At 51.2% G+C, this 16,978-nt stretch overlaps 1 protein-coding gene and 1 non-coding gene across 7 annotated transcripts in view; one reads left to right on the top strand and one right to left on the bottom strand.

Annotated features, from left to right (window-relative positions):
- Positions 1-1,537: 1,537 nt before the first annotated feature.
- Positions 1,538-1,645, bottom strand: LOC116541627. The gene has a single exon (XR_004264876.1). It is a non-coding gene; the product is annotated as a U6 spliceosomal RNA (small nuclear RNA).
- A 3,376-nt stretch (positions 1,646-5,021) lies between these two features.
- RFX1 (regulatory factor X1) overlaps positions 5,022-16,978 on the top strand; it is a 47,608-nt gene continuing 35,651 nt past the window's right edge. For 3 of the 6 annotated variants that reach the window (XM_032265863.1, XM_032265864.1, XM_032265861.1), the window contains exon 1: positions 5,022-5,836. The gene's annotated coding sequence lies outside the window, so the exon portion shown is untranslated. The remainder of the gene's footprint in view (positions 5,837-16,978) is intronic. The other 3 variants (XM_032265866.1, XM_032265868.1, XM_032265867.1) reach the window with 3 other exon arrangements.

Genomic DNA, 16,978 nt, shown 5'->3' with positions numbered 1-16,978 from the left:
ACCATATTGGCCAGGCTGGTTTCGAACTCCTTGTGATTCACCCACCTCAGCCTCCCAAAGTGCTGGGATTACAGGTGTGAGCCACTGCACCCGGCCTCTTATTGTATCATTCTTATGCCTTTGCATCCTTATAGCTCATCTCCCACTTATGAGTGAGAACATATGATGTTTGATTTTCTGTTCCTGACTTACTTCACTTAGAATAATGGTCTCCAATTCCATCCAGGTTGCTGTGAATGCCATTAATGCATTCCTTTCTATGGCTTAGTAGTATTCCCATTGTATATATATCCACAGTTTTTTCTTTCTATTTTTCTTTTTCTTTTTTTTTGAGATGGAGTCTTGCTCTCCTGCCAGGCTGGAGTTCAGTGGCGTGATCTTGGCTCACTGCATACTCCAGCTCCCAGGTTCAAACAATTCTCCTGCCTGAGCCTCCCGAGTAGCTGGGATTACAGGTGCACACCACCACGCCCAGCTAATTTTTGTATTTTTAGTAGAGACAGGGTTTCACCACATTAGCAAGGATGGTTTTGATCTCTTAACCTCGTGACCCACCCGCCTTGGCCTCCCAAAGTACTGGGATTACAGGTGTGAGCCATCGTGCCTATCCACAGTTTCTTTATCCGTTCGTTGATTGGTGGGCATTTGGATTGGTGCCACAGTTTTGCAGTGGCAAATTTTGCTTCTATAAACATGCATAGGCAAGTATCTTTTTTGTAGCATGACTTCTTTTCCTCTGGGTAGATGCCCAGCAGAGGGTTTGTTCGATCAAATGGTAGGTAGTTCTACTTTTAGTTCCTTGAGGAATCTCCACACTGTTTTCCATAGCGGTTTTATTAGTTTACATTCCCACCAGCTGCGTAGAAGTGTCCCCTGTTAACTGTGTCCATTAGTAGTCATTGGCATCCGCTGTTTTTTTGATTATGGCCATTCTTGCAGGAGTAAGGTGGTATCGCATGGTGGTTTTGATTTGCATTTCCCTGCTCATTAGTGATGTGGAGCGTTTTTCATGTTTGCTGGTCATTCGCGTTTCTTCTTTTGAGACTTGTCTATTCATGTCCTTAGCCCACTTTTGGATGGGATTGTTTTCTTATCGTTGATTTGTGCAAGTTCATTGTAGATTCTGGATATTAGTCCTTTGCCGGATGTACAGATTGTGAAGATGTTTTTCCCACTCTGTGGGTTGTCTGTTTACTCTGCTGTTACTTCTGCCACGCAAAAGCTCTTTTTTTACTTTTTTTTGAGATGGAGTTTTGCTCGTTGCCCAGGCTGCAGTGCAATGGCTCCATCTCGGCTCGCCATAACCTCCGCCTCCCAGGTTCAAGTGATTCTCCTGCTTCAGGCTCCCAAGTAGCTGGGATTATAGGCATGTGCCACCACGCCTGGCTAATTTTGCATTTTTAGTAGAGACCGGGTTTCACCATGGATTGGCCAGGCTGGTCTCGAAGTCCTGACCTCAGGTCATCCACCCGCCTCAGCCTCTCAGAGTGCTGGGATTATAGCCGTGAGCCACCACGCCTGGCTGCAAAAGCTCTTTAAGTCTCAGCAAACGCTTTTTGAATTTGTGTGTCATCCTTGCGCAGGGGCCATGCTCATCTTCTCCGTACCGTTCCAATTTTAGTATATGTGCTGCCGAAGCGAGCACTATTTTTGTTTTTATTGCATTTGCCTTTGGGATTTCCGTCATGAAATCCTTGCCTAAACCAATGTCTAGAAGGGTTTTTCCAATGTTATCTTCCAGAATTTTTATAGTTTCTGGTCTTAAGTCCTTAGCCCAACTTGGGTTGATTTTTGTATAAGGTAAGGGATGAGGATCCAGTTTCATTCTCCTACATGTGGCTAGCCAATTATCCCAGCACCACCTGTTGAAAAGGGTGTCCTTTCCTCACTTTATGTTTTTGTTTGCTTTGTCGAAGATCAGTTGGCTATAAGCATTTGGGGTTGGCTGGGCGTGATGACTCAAGCCTGTAATCCCAGTTCTTTGGGAGGCTGAGGTGGTCGGGAGTTTGAGACCAGCCTGACCAACATGGAGAAACCCTGTCTCTACTAAAAATACAAAAGTAGACAGGCATGGCGGTGCATGCCTGTAATACCTGCTGCTCGAAAGGCTGAGGTAGGAGAATCACTTGAACCCAGGAGGAAGAGGTTGCCGTGAGCCAAGATCGTGCCATTGCACTCCAGCCTTCGTAACAAGAGCAAAACTCCGTTTCCAAAAAAAAAAAAAAAGTTGGGGTCTGCTGCCTCAGGCCACCTTTCAGCGCCTCCATTTCCTCATTCGTAATATGGGAATCATCTTAGTCCTGATCTCATAACCCCGTGCTCTTAAGAGTGTGGGTTCTGCGCTGGAGGAGGTGGCCCAGGCTGGAGTGCAACGGCATAATCTCGGCTCACTGCAACTTCTGCCTCCCGGGTTCAAGCGATTCTCCTGCCTCAGCCTCCTGAGTAGCTGGGATTACAGGCACCTGCCACTGTGCCCAGCTAAGTTTTCTATTTTCAGTAGAGATGGGGTTTCACCGTGTTTGTCAGGCTAATCTCGAACTCATGACCCCAGGTGATCCGCCCACCTCAGCCTCCCAAAGTGCTGGGATTACAGGCTTGAGCCACCACGCCCAGCCTATGTGCTTATTTTTATACCATTACCAGAGCAGACCTATTTCAGTGTTTGATTTGCAGTTGGTTGAATCCTCCAATGTGCAACCTGTGGATACAGGGAGGACCAACTATATACTGTACAACGTGCACCAGAGAAAAATATAGAACATTTCAGCCTCCACCCTGCATTTCCAGCCACAAAGTCTTATAATGATTATTTATTTATTTTAAGAAAGAGTTTTGATCTGTTGCCCAGGCTAGAGTTCAGTGGCTTGATCTTGGCTCACTGCAACCTCCGCCTCCCAGGTTCAAGCCATTCTCCTGCCTCAGCCTCTGGAATAGCTGGGATTATAGGTGTGTGCCATCACGCCCAAAGTGCTGGGATTACAGGTGTGAGCTGTTGTGCCCAGCTGAATATTTTTAATGGACGACATGGTCTCCGTGCTTGATCCAGCCACTTCTGGGCATTGGAGAAATGGGTAGGAGGTGGAGAAAGGGCTTCTAGGTTTCCACCCAAAAATGAAGACCCCGTGGCTGGTCCTGGGACTCTGCTGTGACTTGTACTGCCACCTGGGATTCAGTCTCGGGCACTGCCTGCCTGCAAGCCTCATTAATTCTTCGAGGTACTTCTCAGGGCTGGGGCTCAGCTGGTATTTCCAGGCCACCTGGAGCTGCTGCTGTTTCTCTTCTCTCATCCAGGGTCACAGCCGGGGCAGTGGAAAGTCCCATGAAAAGAGATGGGTGGGCCGGGTGCGGTGGCTCACGCCTATAATCCCAGCATTTTGGGAGGCTGAGGCGGGTGCCGATCACGAGGTCAAGAGATCGAGACCATCCTGGTCAACACGGTGAAACCCCGTCTCTACCAAAAATACAAAAAATTAGCTGGGCATGGTGGTCCGTGCCTGTAATCCCAGCTACTCAGGCTGAGGCAGGAGAATTGCCTGAACCCAGGAGGCGGAGGTTGCGGTGAGCCGAGATCGCGCCATTGCACTCCAGCCTGGGTAACATGAGTGAAACTCCGTCTCAAAAAAAAAAAAAAAAAAAAGACAGGGTTTCACCATGTTGGTCAGGCTGGTCTTGAACTCCTGACCTCAGGTGATCTGCCTGCCTTGGCCTCCAAAGTGCTTGGATTACAGGCGTGAGCCACCACGCCCGGCCTGTCTGTTTTTTTAGAGGCAGAGTCTCACTCTGTCAACCAGGCTGGAGTGCAGTGGCCAATCTGTGCTCACAGCAACCTCCACCTCCTAGGTTCAATCGATCCTCCCACCTCAGCCTCTGGAGTGGCTGGGATTACAGGTGTGCACCACCATGCCCAGGCCCAGCTAATTTTTGTAGAGACAGGTGTCTTGGTATGTTGCCAAGAGTGGTCTTGAACTCATTGGCTCAAACAATCCTCCTAGTTTGGCCTCCCAAAGTGTTGGGATTACAAGTGTAAGCCACCATAAATGAAGTCACCTTTCTTCACTTTTATAGCCCAGGGCCTTGCACTGAGGAAATATGTTGATTGAACTAGGAAATAAACTCAGAGAGGTGGAGTCACTTTCTGAATGCCACACAGCAAGGCTGGCATTAGACTTCATTTTCTTTTCCCCTTCTTGTTCTAGGCCTTCCTGGGATGAGATTGCAAAATTTAAGAGAAGGCCAAAGAGCTCGGTCATAAGATAATTGATATTTAAAAAGTTAAAACCTAAAAATATAAAAACTAAAAAGACCAAAATATTAAAAAGAAACATTTTTTAAAACTCAAGATCTAACCCTGAGCTTGCATGACGCATCTGACCTTAATGCATGTGTTCGCGGGTCCTGTCTTTATTTAAAATTGTGATGTTTTGTTCATCATAGATTTATTTTTTCCCATTAATTTGGATGTTTAACAAATACTGAATTAGATTATTATTTATCTTGATGACTGAGTTTTTGCGCCCAAGATGCTCACCCTAGTGCCGACCCTGTTTCTGTCTCTTCTCCTCCTGCAGCACCGGGACAATCCCTTGGGGAAACTGAGGCAAGGAGGAGCGTATGTGTGGGAGAATGGTGGCGGGGGCTGTGGGGAGCTCTCCTGGGCACACGGAGCTCCCTGAGCTGCGCTGGGCGCTGACCTTTACTTATCTACCGCATTTGAAGCCGCTAATGAAGTCCCCCGCCTTGCAGAGACCTTTCCCAGGGCGGGCGCACTGCCTGCGGGGCAGAGATAGCGGCGGTCACCCTGGCAGCGGTGACCTTTTCCGGTTGGAGGGAAGCGGGAGGCGGGAAAGGGCGCGGTGGCCGCGACGTCTGGCCGGTCTGGGCGGAGGAGGATGTCGCTCCAGGGGGTGGGAGCTGGAATCAAACCCCACCCCAGCCTCCCGCGTCCACCCAACCCAGGCCTGACCATGGGCAGTAAGGGCGGGGTGCGTGTTTGGTTGGGGCGGGGGGAAGGAAGAACGCCCAGTGACGTCATCGAACCCCAAGCCCGGCCTTCGCCGCTGACGTCACAGAGGGGCTGCGCTGCGTCACCTCATTCCTCCCCTGACGTCAGCGCGAGAGGCCAGAAACTGGCCCACCGACAGAGAGAAGTCTGGAGGGGAGCTTTCCTTTGTCGCCTTTTTAATTTGGTAAGACATATAAAGTATACGTAGAGCGGACTACAACTCCCAATCGGCCTTGCGTGCCGAGCATGCGCACAGCCTCCTGCCAGAGACCGCGGAAAACCTTTGGTATATTGACGTCCCTTTAGTCGAACCAGGAGGCCGGTTTTCTGAGCGGCAAACCAATCCCGTCCTCACAAGTCCCACCCCTTTAGTCTTAGCCAGCTGCTTCCCTGCGGGAGTGACGGGCCCCGCTGCCTTTGAGGGTTCAGTTTCTTTTGATGGACATTTATATCAATGAATCAGATCGCCAGGAAGTCGAGAGGGTGTTGAAAAGCGTGCCTCGCGACCAATAGTTTAGCGGCAAGGGTTGGCGCCGTCCAATCACTTCTCCCGGCGCCGCCAATCACCCGGGGCCCCGCCCCCGAAACGTGACGTAAGTAGGGTGGGTAGCAACAGTTGCCCCGGTGAGGGAAACGGAGGCGCCATAGCCACGGTAGTCGTGGCGACCAAGCAACCCGGCAACGCGAGTCAACAACAACAACCGCCTGGCCGACCCCCACCCCCACCCCCCCGGCCCGGCCCGGGGACCCCCCAGCACGTCCCGTCCCCTTCCCAACATCGACTCCGAGACCTCCGAAAAGCCTTTCCGCAGACAGAGGTAGGGAGAAGCGGAGGTAACCGGGGCGGCCCAGGGGTGGCTGGCTGGGCAGGGGTGGGCGGCAGGGACGGGGCAGCGGATGTCTCTGTAATCACAGTTCGGGGGGAAGGGGCGGGTGGTCAAAATGGCGGCGCCGACTGTCTGGACCGTGGGGGAGGGGGCCGGGGCCCGGCTGGAACGACACCACCCGCTCCCGTCCCCGCAGCCCGGCCCCCGCGAGGGGCGGGCGCTCTAAGGCCGGCGGCGAGTGGAGGTCGGCAGGCCGGGGCGGGGGGCTTTTATATGTCGGGAGGCGCGAAGGGGCGGGCCTGGGGAGGCTGGGCCAATAGGAGTGAGGGAGGGACGAGGCGGGTCCAAGGTAGGTGGGCGGAGCCAAGAGGGAAGGTGTGGGCGGGGTCGGCTGGGTCTCCCCGACCTCCACCTCCGGAACCGGGTGGGGCAGCCACCACCCCGGCCTCCTTCCACATCCTTGAGCGACTCCCTTCTTCCTTAAGAGCCTTGCACTTGTGCCTAGGACTCAGAGTTTGGACAAGTGCCTGTCCATCTGAGGCCTCAGTTTTCCATCCTTTATAATGGGGAGAATCATTGACATGACTCTTTTTCTGGAGTATAGGGACTCCTTATTCCTTTCAGGAATTTCACCCAGGACGTATCTTTGAACCTTTTCCTGCTATCTACTATTTCTGAATGTGGTTTGATAAAATGTCAGCTAGTCCTGATTTCAGCACTGCAGCCCACTCCTAAACCTGCCACCTTCTCTCTGGGAGGAAACGAGGGGAAGCAGAGTTTCAGGCTCATGGAGGAGCTAGGAGTTGACTTGGATTTAGCTTGGAGGATTTGGTTTGCAGAAATCAAAGTCCATGGCAGGGAGGAGTGATCATGAGGGACTGCTTTAGAGGAACAGAAACCTGAGCGCTTCTTTCTGGGCTGCTGTTTGAGACCTGATGTTCCCTGGTTTGGGGTTGCGGGGGCTTGTTCTTGGCAATGGCTTGTTTCTGGGTCCTGCCCATCAAGGTCTCCCTTACTGGGAAAGGGGGAGCAAAATAGCGCCTGAGGAAGTTTGTTAGATTTTTTTTAAGCTGCTTCTCTTGGCCAGACACATGTTTTTGTGTCAAATGAGTGTCAACCGAGTCACATGTCACTGACAAGGTCCCAGCCGCTGGGGCCACGTGGGCAGCAGCGGTCAGAGGGAAGGGGAAGCTATCCATATTTGTGAGAGGAGAATCTTTGCCACTGCTTTTTAGGGTGATAAGGTCTTGCCAGCTCAGGGAAGAATTTTTTTTTTAAGTAGCCAGCCAGGCCAAGTTTACTTGGCATATTCTCCGTCTTGCTTTTTGAGCTTAGTGTCGCTGTGCAAACTACAGCCATTTCCTTTTAAATCAGTCAATAAATTCCATGGAAAAGGATTATTTCAGGCTTTTCCCCAAGAGTTTGAGATGAGGCTGGGGATGGGGGCGGGTTCTCACTTTTCCAGGTGCTTCTTGGAGAAAAAAGGGCAAGGCTTTTTAGAAGAGGCAAGGCTCCTTGAAAGTTAGGACAGGTAGAGATTAATTTTTCAGTAAAACAAACAAAAAATCTAGACATGCCAAGTTGCTAGAAGGATCATCAGCACTTTTTTTTGAGATGGAATCATGCACTGTTGCCAGACTGGAGTACAGTGGCGTGATCTGGGCTCACTGCAACCTTCACCTCCCAGGTTCAAGTGATTCTCCTGCCTCAGCCTCCTGAGGAGCCGGGATTACAGGCGGCCACCACCACGCCCAGTTAATTTTTGTATTTTTAGTAGCGATGGGGTTTCACCATGTTGGCTAAAATGGTCTCCATCTCTTGACCTTGTGATCTGCCCGTCTCGGCCTCCGAAAGTGCTGGGACCCGGCCAGTGCTTCTTAGAAAGGCTAACTGAGCAGGCCAGGCATGGTGGTTCATGCCTGTAATCTCAGCACTTTGGGAGGCTGAGGCAGGCGGATCACCTGAGGTCAGGAGTTGGAGACCAGCTAAGCCAAGCATGGTGATGTGTGCCTGTAATCCCAGCTACTTGGGAGGCTGAGGCACAAAAGTTGCTTGAGTCTGGGAGGCAGAGATTGTAGTGAGCTGAGATTGTGCTATTGTACTCCAGCCTGGGCAACAGAGTGAGACTCTGCCTCAAAGAAAAAAAAAAGCTAACTGAGCAGAAAGTGATGTTACCAATTATCTGGTCTTGCTGCTTGCCTCAGCCTCCCTTACCCACCAGTTGCATTTACAGGTAAAGGACCTGAGCCCAGAGGAGTCATTTGACTCGAAAGAGAACACTGGGTCGGTTTGCTTGTCCTTGAAACAGTCAGCTTTTCTAGCTGTGTGCTCTTAGCGAGTAACTTAACTTCTCTGGGCCTCAGTTTCCCCTCCTTTCATCTAGGGGCGGTAATCCTTGGGAGCCATTTCAATCTCATGTTTTTGTGCTATGGATCCCAGAAAACAATACCTGTTGAACATCAAATACATAGGAATTGCTGAAACAAACTAAATACAAAGTAATTGCTAGCATAGTTACGTTGGCCTAAGCTGTTGTGATTGCTGCTTGATGCTCAGCACTCGGAAATACACTGTTGGCTTTTGTTTTTATCATCTTGAATGCAGTGAGAGCCCTGGTGGCTTTAAAGGTTGACTTCCTTCTCACTTGCTGGGCCGTGTGGGTTGGTAACAGGGATCCAGGAAGCTGGATACCAGGAATCCAGTTTGTAGTGGGAAAGTCACTCCCCTTGCTGCTGAATGGCCTTTCTCCGGCTTTAGGAGAGTCACCAGAAAGAAAACTCCTGGCTTTGCACCCGTGGCTAACTTTGGGTGCACACTCTCCTGGCACTTTGGGAGGCCAAGGCTGGTGGATCACTTGAAGTCAAGGGTTCGAGATCAGCCTGACCAACACAGTGAAACCCCATCTCTCCTAAAAATACAAAAATTAGCCAGGGACGGTAGCACATGACGTAGTCCCAGCTACTTGGGAGGCTGAGGCAGGAGAATCTTTTGAACCCGGGAGGTGGAGGTTGCAGTGAGCCGAGATCGCGCCACTGCACTCCAGCAGGGGAGACAGAGCAAGACTTCGTCTCAAAAAAAAAAGAAAAAAGGCAGCTGGGTGAGCAGGGATGTGGATGTGGTGGGAAGCTGGGAAGGGCATCTCTGGAGCTGAGATTTTCACCCTTCTCTTCTGTCATGTACCGGAGCATCTAGGGTAAGGGGATGGCCAGGCTGTGCCTCCCAGAGATGCTGCCTTCATTAGCAGCTGCACAGGATGTGGTCTTCCTAGGCCATAGAGACTTTCTTCCGTGTGCTCCCCAGGCCCATTCTGGACCAGAAGGCATTTCCTGCCTCTGTAGCACAAGCTGGCTGCTGGCAGGAGAAAAGTCTCAGCAGTTCATAGGTTGGAACCGGCCTTTGATGCTCACTAGCAGTGTGTTCTGGTGCTTCAGGCGCCACTGTGTACCTGTCAGTTTCCTTTCTTTTTTTTTTTTTTTTTTTTTCTGAGACAGAGTCCTGCTCTGTTGCCCATGCTGGAGTGCAGTGGCATGATCTGAGCTCACTGCAACCTCTACCTTCTGGGTTCAAGCAGTTCTTCTGCCCCAGCCTCCCGAGTAGCTGGGATTACAGATGCCTGCCACCATGCCCGGCTATTTTTTTTTTTTTTTTTTTTTTTGAGTCAGAGTCTCACTCTTGTCACCCAGGCTGGAGTACAGTGGCAGGATCTTGGCTCACTGCAACCTCCACTTCCCAGGTTCAAGCAATTCTCCTGCCTCAGCCTCCAGAGTAGCTGGGATACAGATGCCCACCACAGAGTGCAGTGGCATGATTTGGCGTACTGCAGCCTCTGCCTCTTGGGTTCAAGAGATTCTCCTGCCTCAGCCTCCTGAGTAGCTAGGATTACAGGCATCCACCACCATAGCCAGCTAGTTTTTGTATATTTAGTAGAGACAGGGTTTCACCATGTTGGCTGGACTTGAACTTCTGACTTCAGGTGATCTGCCTGTCTCGGCCTCCTAAACTATTGGGATTAACGGCGTGAGTCACCGCACCCCGCCTTGCCTGTCAGTTTTCTAAGAGCTGGGACAGAGTGAGGGGCAAGGCCCACTAGGCTGCTGCCCTTGGGGAGCTTACCTTTCCGGTCACAGAGGGAAGAGTAACTAGGATGAAGAAAATAAACCCAGCCAGACGCAGTGTCTCATGCCTGTAATCCCAGCATTTTGGGAGTCCGAGACAGGAGGATCACTTAAGCTCAGGACTTTGAGACCAGCCTGGGCAACATAGCGAGACCCCATCTCTAAAAAAGATTTAAAAATTAGCCAGGTGTCGTGGCACAGGCCTGCGGTCCCATCTACTCAGGAGGCTGAGGCCGGAGGGTCACTTGAGCCCAGGAATTCAAGGTTACAGTGAGCTGTGATGGTGCCACTGCAGTCTAGCCTGGGCAACAGAGTGAGACCCTGTCTCTAAAAAACAAAAAAGAAAGAAAATAAACCCAACAGGAAACACAGTGTCAGGAAGCAAATAAAATGGTAGTTTGTGCTTGAGGGTACCTTGAGACCCAAGAAAGTGCCTATGAACTGAGTCCTGAATAAGGAGGAGAAGCCAGCCATGAAGGCGGCAGTGGGGACAGTGTGACAGGCAGGAGGAAGAGGCTGTAAGGCAGGAGAGGGTCTGCAGCTTTCTTTCTCTTTTTTTTTTTTTTTGCAGAGAGGCTCATTGCAACCTCTGCCTTCTGGGTTCAAGCGATTCTCCTCAGCCTCCTGATAGCTGGGATCACAGGCACACGCCACCACACCCAGCTAAGTTTTAAAATTTTTTTTGTAGAGTTGGAGTCTCGGCTATGGTGGTAAAACTGGTCTCAAATTTCTGGGCTCAAGCAGTTCTCCCGTCCTGGCGTCTCAAAGTGCCGAGATTATAAGTGTGAGCCACCATGCCTGGCCGGCATATGTTTTAAAGAGACAGGTTCTCATTTGTCACCCAGACTGGAGTGTGGTGGTGTGATCATAGCTCACTGCAGCCTGGAACTCTGGGCTCAAGCGATCCCCCCACCCCAGCCTCTTGAGCAGCTGGGACTACAGGTACCTGGCTGTTTTTTTTTTCAATTTTTTATAGAGACAAGGCATCGCTTTTTTGCTTAGGCTGGTCTTGAACTCCTGAGTTCAAGTAATTCTCCATTCTTGGCTTCCTAAAGTGCTGGGATTATAGGTGTGAGAACCGCACCCAGTCATTAGGAGATATATATATATATGTGTGTGCGTGTGTGTGCACAGAGTGGCACATTCTCAGCTCACTGCAACCTCCGTCACCCCAGACTCGAGCAATCCTCCTGCCTAAGCCTCCTGAATAGCTGGGATTACAGGCACACACCACCATGTCCCGGCTAGTTTTTGTATTTTTAGTAGAGACCAGATTTCACCATGTTGGCCAAGCTGGCCTCAAACTCCTGACCTCAAATGATCTGCCCGCCTCGGCCTCCCAAAGTGCTGGGATTACAGGCATGCGCCACCACACCCAGCCTCTAGGATATATTTTGAAGGAGTAATTGACAAATTGTATAAACGAACTAGATACAGAAGATAAGAGAAACACGTATCATCCCATTTAATTGTACTGTTCTTCTGCAAGTTCATTACTGAAGCCATTCTATAGATGAGGAACATGAGTTTTCTTTCTACGTCCTTGGGAGGGCCTTGCTGAGGATGTAAACTATTTGGTTAGAGAATGTGGCATCCAAAACAGAGGTCAGGCCCGGCGGAGGTGGGAGGATCACCTAAAGTCAGGCTTCGAGACCAGCCTGGCCAACATGGTGAAACCCCGTCCGTACTAAAAATACAAAAGCTAGCCAGGCGTGGTGGTGGGCACCTGTAATCCCAGCTACTCAGGAGGCTGAGGCAGGAGAATCACTTGAATCCAGGAGGCAGAGGTTGCAGTGAGTAGAGACTATGCCATTGCACTCCAGCCTGGGAGACGAGAGTGAAACTCTGTCTCAGAAAACACCAAAACACAAAAAACAACACAGGGGTCAACAAGCTATGGCCTGCTGCCTGTTTTTATTTGGCTGGTAAGCTAAGAATGATTTTTACATAATTAAATGATTAGAAATATCAAAACCAGGATTATATTTCATGATAGGTGAAAATTACATGAAGTTCAAATCTCAGTGACTAGAAATAAAGTTTTATTGGCACAGAGCCTGCTCATTTGTTTACCTATGGTGTGTGGCCACTTTCACATGACAATGGCAGAGTTGAACAGCTGCTACAGAGACTACCCACAAAACTGAAAACGTTTACTGCTTGGCCCTTTACAGACTTTGCCAAGCCCTCATTTAAAGTAATAGATTTCAACAGTCTCCATAAACACCTGCTGCCTTTGAAGACAGGTGCAGCCACTAGTGCTTTTCTTGGCAGATTCACTGCCAAAGAACAGTTTGTTCAGTAATTACCTTGTTTTGTGTGCCAAGCTCTGTAAGTAAAGGGTTATCATGCTCAAATATATGGGCAATACCTCATGCTATGTATGTATATGTGATTTATTTCTCTCTAGGGAGCAAACCTGTGTAATTGCTTAATGTAGTCTCCTTAAATGGTAGAAAAGGGTTCTGTGGCCAAATAATTGTAGGAAAAAGATTGACAATGATAGTGCTGAGAAGGCCTCGATAGAGAAGTTGGTTTAGTTGTTCCTTGATCTCCTACCTCCTCCTTTTGAGTTAAGGCTTTCAGAAATTAATCATTGCCTCCTCTTCTTGGCCCTGAGTTGGAAGGGATGAGGCCCATGGGCTTTGTGTCCATAGGAGACAGAGTCAGTAAGTGAGGAGCTTTTGCAGCACTTTTTTTTGTGGGAGGGGCCACAAGAGGCCAGCTGTCTTAGTGCTGAGAAAGCCAAGGCCAGCGTTTCTTAGGGTGCCTCAGAACCATCTAAGGGACTAGTAAAACAGACTCTGGGGCTGTTTCCGACTCACTGAGCAGTGGAGCCCAGGAATCTGCATGACGATGCCAATGAAAGCTTAGGCTGAATTCCCTCTTGGCGTCTCCTCTCAAGAGCTTGAAGAGCCTGTCTCTGCCGCCACCTGGCTTGGATATTGGTTGAATGAATAATGACACCTGCCACTTATTAGTGTTTATTGGGTGCTCAGCTGATCTCACTGGATCTTTTTTTTTGCTCTGAGACAGAGTCTTGCTTTGTCACCCAGGCTGGAGTGCAGTGGTGTGATCTCGGTTCACTGCACCCTCTGCCTCCTGGGTTCAAGTGATTCTCCTGCCTTAGCTTCCCGAAGAGCTGAGACTACAGGCCACCACACCTGGTTAATTTTTGTGTTTTTAGTAGAGATGGGGTTTCTCCATGTTGGCCAGGCTGGTCTTGAACTCCTGACCTCAGGTGATCCACCTGCCTTGGCCTCCCAAAGTGCTGGGATTACAGGTGTGAGCTGCTGCACCCCGCTGATCTCATTGGATCTTTATAGCAATTTGATGAATTGGGTGTTCTCCTTATCCCCAGGTGACAGGCAAACTGAGGCCCAGAAGAAGGTTGGTAATATGCTGATGAGTTAAGAGACAGCATCAGGGTCCATGTGGGTGAGGGTCTGACACCAGGCAGATGAGGGCTTGTCAGCGACAGTGAGACAGTGAGTTGAGTACCTGAGCCAGGCCAGAACTGGACCTGATGGTATGAGGAGCCTCTTCCCCTCTAACTCCGGGAGGAAGGAGTTTGGGGAGGGCAGGGGCTGGAGGAAGATGGTCTTGGCCCCATTTGAGGCAGACAACAGTGTTTCCCTCTTGAGGTGACAAGTTTCCCTGCTGCGAGTCCCTGGGCCACAGAGCACTAAGGCTGGCCACCTGCCGGGTGGGAAGGCCCCAAATGGCTTCTCCTTCCTGCCTCCACCCCTCCCACCAGAATGACCTCACCTGTAGAGAGGGTGGCCCCAGGGCCCTGCCAGCTCTGTCCCTGCCAGCCAGGAAGGTCCTGGGGTCCCTCCCCAGCCTGCTCCAAGCAGAGAGAGCACACCCAAGAGGCAGGTAAACGCTCCTATTTTCTTCATCCTCCGCAGCCCAAAGCTCTGGACGCTGGAAGGGAGGCAGGGCCAGGAGGTAGTTTCATCTTTCCTGGAACTTCGTTAAAGGGCCTTGGGCAGTGAAGGGAGCCATAGCCATTTCCTGTGTGCTTATAGCATGCCAGATGTCTGGCCACGCGCTGCCCACGGGATCAGATTGAACTCCTCAGCAGCCCCGCCTGGTAGCGCTGGCTGGCCTCCCATTTCACAGATGGAGCTGTAGAGGCCTCCCCAAACGTCACTCAGCTAGGAGGTAGCCAAGTTCAAATCGTGGTGCATCCGTCCCTGTCCAGGGCTTGTTTCTCACCTGCCTTGCCCCCTTCTGACTCGGATGGCTCTTGAGTTTGGCATCAAAGGGCAGAACCTGGGTCCTAGGGGAGGGAGGTATAGGGAGGTGTGAAGGACGGGTGTCATGGCACTGCCCGGCCTCCTCAGGGCTGCTCAGGCCAGCCTTCCCCTTGCAGGTTCTGTTGCCCTATCTGGGACCTTGGGCAGGGGGCGTAACCTCTGCAGGTGACGCTTGGGTCTCCCTGTGGGAAGAACTGGCAAGATGCTGTGTACTGATTTAAGAAGCAAATGAAGGCTGGGCGCCGTGGCTCACGCCTGTAATCTCAGCTCTTTGGGAGGCCAAGGTGGGCGGATCACTTGAGATCAGGAGTTTGAGACCAGCCCAGCCAACATGGTAAAACCTGTCTTCACTAAAAACACAAATTTAGCCACATGTGGTGGCAGGTGGCTGTAATTCCAGCTACTCAGGAGGCTAAGGCAGGAGAATTGCTTGAACCCAAGGGGTGGAGTTTGCAGTGAGCTGAGATCACACCACTGCACTCCAGCACTCCACAGTGAAACTCCGTCTGAGAAAAAAAAAAAAAAAAAGCAAACGAGCCCCGTGCCTGGCATGCTGAATAGCGCTGGGGGCTGAAGAATGTATCTGGGGGTCAGAGAGATCCAGGTTCAATCCCTGCCTCACCGGTTACTTGAGGCTTTCAGCAGGCTACCCCTCAGCTTCGCTGAACTTGGCTGTAAAACGGGCATGATGGCACCTCCCTCACACAGCTGCTGGGAGGTGACCTCAGTGGAGGGGTCTGGGGGCTCCTGGTCAACCAGCAGCCATTGTTTTCTACCTCCTCTTTCCTTTGAGGGTCACCCTGCAGCTAGAGGGCCACCTGGGCACATCATGGCCCACAGGTGCTGTTAGTGCAGAAGAGGCTCCGGTCCAGCTGCCTGCCAGGATGTAATACTGGCCAAAGTCACTGCCGACTGCAGGCAGGGCTCTCAGACCCCAGTACCTCCAGGGGCCAGGCAGGGGGGCCACAAAAGCATGGAGCTGAAGCCTTTCCTCTTGACCACTCGTGCCTCTGTCCCACCGACCCTCAAATGCTTCAGGCCTGGGGATGGGGCTCATGAGTACAAGGGCCCCGAAGCCACTGCCCATTCACTGCTGCAATGCGGCTGAGCCAGAGGGAGGCCATGCCCAGCCCAGAGGGACACGCCCTTTAGCCACGCCCGCCCTGTTCTTTCATTTTGTTTTGTTTGCCTCTGAGACACGGTGTCGTGCTGTCACTGAGGCTGGAGTGCAGTGGTGCAATCTCAGCTCACTGCAACCTCCGCCTCCCCGGTAGCTGGGATTACAGGCATGCACCACCATGCCCGTTTATTTTTATTTTTATTTTTTTGAGACAGTGTTACCCTCAGCCTCCCAAGTAGCTGGTATTACAAGCACATGCCACCATGCCCAGCTGATTTTTTTTTTTTTTTTTTTGAGATGGAATTTTGCTCTTGTTGCTCAGGCTGGAATGCAGTGGCACCATCTCAACTCGCTGCAGCCTCTGCTTCCCAGGTTCAAGCAATTCTCCTGCCTCAGCCTCCCGAGTAGCTGGGATTACAGGCGCCTGCCACCACACCTGGCTAATTTTTGTATTTTTAGTAGAGTTGGGGTTTTGCTATGTTATCCAGGCTGGTCTCAAACTCCTGACCTCAGGTGATCTACCCACCTCGGCCTCCCAAAGTGCTGGCATCACAGGCCACCGTGCCCGGCTTGATTTTTGTATTTTTAGTAGAGATGGGGTTACCATGTTGGTCAGGCTGATCTTGAATGCCTGATTTCAGGTGATCCAACCACCTCAGTCTCCCACAGTGCTAGAATTATAAGCGTGAGCCACCGTGCCTGGCCAAGGCCGGCCCTGTACCGAAGTCAGCCACAGCTGCCAGGTTCTTAGTGTGGTCTGGGCGGGCTCCCAGCCCTGTTGTCCCTGGCCACGGAAGGGCACTGTCCCACTGATGAGCTTACATCTGGTGTCAAGACCCATAACTGCCCGCAGGCAGAGGGCCCCGAAAGCCACTGTGGCCCCATGAAGCTCACAGGGCCTTTTGGACTCAAACACCTTCCCACTGGGAATGCTGGTCAGCTGAGAATCCCAAGTCCAGATGGCAGGCACGCAGGGAACCGGCACAGGCTCCTCAGAGGCCGCTCTCCCCTTGACTCTGCTCTCCAGCAATCAATTGATGAGTTAGGAGCGCAGAATACCCAGGGTTCAACCGCAGCCCTACCGCTTCCCTGCTCTGTGGCTGGGGCAAGCACCTTAACCTCTTTGAGCCTCTGCTCCCTGCCTAGCAGGCAGAACCCAACCCTAGATATGCTTGTTGGAAAGTTGACAATGATATAGGCCGGGCACGGTGGCTCACACCTAGAATCTCAGCACTTTTTGGGAGGCTAAGGCAGGAGGATTGCTTGAGCCCAGGAGTGCGAGACCAGCCTGGGCATGATAGTGAGACTCCTGTCTCTGAAAAAAAAAAATTGTGTGTCTGTGTGTGTGTGTATGTGTGTGTGTGTTTGTATTGGCAGAGTCTTGCCATGTGGCCCAAGCTGGAGTGCAGTGGCATAATCTTGGCTCACTGCACTCTCTGCCTCCTAGATTCAAGAGATTCTCCTGCCTAAGCCTCCCTAGTAGCTGGGATTACAGGCATGCACTATCACGCCCAGCTGACCTTTGTGTTTTTAGTGGAGACGGGGTTTCACCATGTTGGCCAGACTGATCTTGAGCTCCTGACCTCAATGATCCTCCCACCTCCGCCTCCCAAACTTTGGCTTGGCTTTTGGCCGGAATTACAGGTGTGAGC

The sequence above is a fragment of the Sapajus apella genome, unplaced genomic scaffold (assembly GCF_009761245.1).
Source record: "Sapajus apella isolate SASKATOON/1434 unplaced genomic scaffold, GSC_monkey_1.0 scaffold152, whole genome shotgun sequence".
NCBI lineage: Eukaryota > Metazoa > Chordata > Mammalia > Primates > Cebidae > Sapajus > Sapajus apella.
The sequence above is the reverse complement of the archived record's forward strand: the minus strand, read 5'-3'. Positions and strand labels throughout refer to the sequence as shown.